General features: G+C 43.8%; 1 non-coding gene across 1 annotated transcript; it reads left to right on the top strand.

Annotated features, from left to right (window-relative positions):
* The first annotated feature begins 2,344 nt into the window (after positions 1–2,344).
* TRNAE-CUC lies at positions 2,345–2,418 on the top strand. The gene has a single exon. It is a non-coding gene; the product is annotated as a tRNA-Glu (tRNA).
* Positions 2,419–2,949: the final 531 nt, after the last annotated feature.

The raw sequence follows: 2,949 nt of genomic DNA, 5'->3' as shown, positions 1-2,949 counted from the left end.
GCATTCACAACCCTGCTGAAATACTTTAGTCTGAATAAGACTATTTTCTGCTCTACTTCTTCCAAAATAAACCACTGTGACAAACACCAAATGTCAAAAGCACCAAAAGTACCAAAATTTTCTGTAGCAGACCCTGCTGATTTGCTTTTCCAATAGCTATTCCCTTTTTCTTCCTTATTTAGAGAACCCTGATCTTGTTCCAGAATCTACCCCTATTCCAAACTCTAGGGTAAATCCTGGTTAATGTAAATCAACCATGGTGATCCCATTGACAATCTTTGGTTTAGAGCTGGGCATGTGACCCAACTGACCAATAAGACATGGAGGGAATCTTCTTGTGGCCTCTGCAAAAAGTATTTTTCTTGTCAAAGTAGAGCCCAAGAAGAGACATTCCTCTTCATCCAGTGGGGAATAGTGTTGTGCCTGAATGTAATTCCCTGGCTGTAGTTACTGCATCTGTCTTATAACCATGAAAGTCCTGACCTAAAGTCAAGCAGACATCCTAAAGATGACGGAGCAGAAAGATGAAAGAATCTGGGTGCTCCATGTTGTTGAGTTGATAATTTAACCAGCTGCAAGCCCTGCCTACTTCTGAGTTGCTTATCGTGAGCCATAGTAACTTCCTCATTGTTCAGGCCAGTTTAATCAGACGCCTCTATTTCTTGAAGCCTAACATATCCTCACATATCCATTTCTCACACCTGGCAAGAAAATAGTGGCACACCTAATATCTCCACTTCACCTATATCTGGGGCTGGCCCTGATATCACCTGAGACCCAAAAAATATATATATAAGGTGACAGAACTCAGTGGGATTGTGTCGAGGGTTTGAAGCATGGCTCTGTGAGGACATGGCCCTATGCCCGAAGGGAGGATGATCTTGCTAATCATAATGATGACTGATGCTTACTGGGTGTGTACTCCACACCCAGATACTGTTTCAAGTGCTTTAAATGCGTTAGTCATTTCATCCTCAAAAAAGCCTGTAAGGTCAATGTTACTGTTATTCTTACACGGGTGAAAATGAGGCACAGAGAGGTTAAATAGTATACCTGAGGCTGCATATCTAAATGTGGTGGAACCAGGCCATTCAGGCCGGCCATTTGACAATTCCGTCTCAATCTCTGTGCTCTTTGGCTTTTCTGTTCCCAAGGAAGGACCTCTCTCCTCCCACATTGCTACCAGCAGCCCCAGGGGAGACAGAAAGTTCTCCTTTTTTTAAAGTTTGTTTATTTATTTATTTATTGTGTAATCTCTACACCCAACATGGGGCTCAAGCTCACGACCTCAAGATCAAGACTTGTATGCTCTTCTGACGGAGCCAGCCAGGTGCCTCAGAAAGCCTTTCTTTTCAAGGAAGCTTGGTGAATAACCATACCTGGTTCAAAATATCCAGTATCTGGGGTCATTCATTCACTTAGCAAACATTTATTTTACACAAACTATATTTTAGGCCTTGAACATTTATTTTACACAAACTATATTTTCACCTTGAGTAAAGGTGAAAAAAACCTAGTTTCTGCCCCCAAGCAACTTAATCTGGTGGGAGGACAGATTCTTAATCAAATATGTATCAGACATCATACTCAGTGCTTTGTCTGAGAAAATAATCATAGCTGGCTTTGGAGTCTTGAGGATGTGTCAGAGAGTCTTAAGGACATGTATTAACTATTCTATCGTCACATAATCCCTATTTTCCCACGGGAGAACCAAGGAAGAGCTCAGCCCAGTGACCCACGGCTGGCGAGTGGCAGGGATGAACTTGAACCCAGGCAGCCTTGCCTGTGCTAGAAGCTACTCTGCTAGGGGTGTGCGAATCCCTGTGGGAGCACAAGGAGCCAGCTGGACAGGCTAGTGACAGAGGAGGGATCTGGAATACTTCATAGATGAGATGACTTTTTAATTGGACCTTGAAGGGTACATGTGAATTGAGGTACCATAGAGGGTAAACCAAAGGGGAATTGAAGAAGAGGGAGAAGGAGAAGAGGAGGGGGAGGAGGGGGGAGGGAGGGGCAGGAGGAATAGCAAGAAGAACGAAAAGTAAGGAAGAAAGGGGACGTTCTAGGCAGAAGGAACAGCATGTGGCTGTTAGGAGGGTGGCAGGGAACTATAGGGTGCTTGCAGAATGGTAAATTCTTTGTGGCCTCTTCAAGTGTGTGGAGGATGGAGTAAGGGCAGATTCAGCTGGAATCCCTTTTTGTATATAAGGCATCTGTGTTTGTTCTATAGATAATACGGGGCATAGCAGAAATTTTAGAAGAGGAGAGTGATACAAATTTCTTTTATAATGATTTAAATGGAAAGAATTGAAGTCTTGGGTGTTAAAATATCTAATATTGGGGTGCCTGGCTGCCTCAGTCAGTAGAGCATGAGACTCTCGATCTCAGGGTTGTGGGTTCCGAGCCCCATGTTGGGCGGTTTTTCTTTGTTAGAAAAATGAAAAATAAATAAAATGTCTAATATAGAAAGATGGATGGGGGAGACCAGCAAGGGAGGCCAGCCTAGGAGAACGCCCTAAAAGTACGCAGACCTCCTGGAGGTGTTGCCATCAACCTAAGGCCAAATCCTGCCTGGGAGCCCAGAATAGTTTTTACATTTTTAAAGAGTTGTAAAACAAAAAAAGCAAAGAATAATGCGATAGAGACTACACATGGCCCGCAAAGCCCGTAACATTTACCAGCCAGCCCTTTACAGAAGATGTCTGCTGACATCTGCTCTGCTTAAAGTTGGTGGTGGGCTGCAAGAGGGGAAGGTGGGAGAAGGCATGAAGAGGGGAAAGATCATCCTTAAAATCACTAGGAGGCAGAACGGACAGGAATCCTGGCCAGAAGGAAGTGGGGAATGTGAGAACAAGTGATTTCAAGGATGTACCCAAGAATTCTGCCTATGAGAATATCATTGTCCAACACATGGACTACAAGAGGGAGGATCAGGGCAGAAAGATTCTT

This window comes from Zalophus californianus, chromosome 6, assembly GCF_009762305.2.
Source record: "Zalophus californianus isolate mZalCal1 chromosome 6, mZalCal1.pri.v2, whole genome shotgun sequence".
NCBI lineage: Eukaryota > Metazoa > Chordata > Mammalia > Carnivora > Otariidae > Zalophus > Zalophus californianus.
The sequence above is the reverse complement of the archived record's forward strand: the minus strand, read 5'-3'. Positions and strand labels throughout refer to the sequence as shown.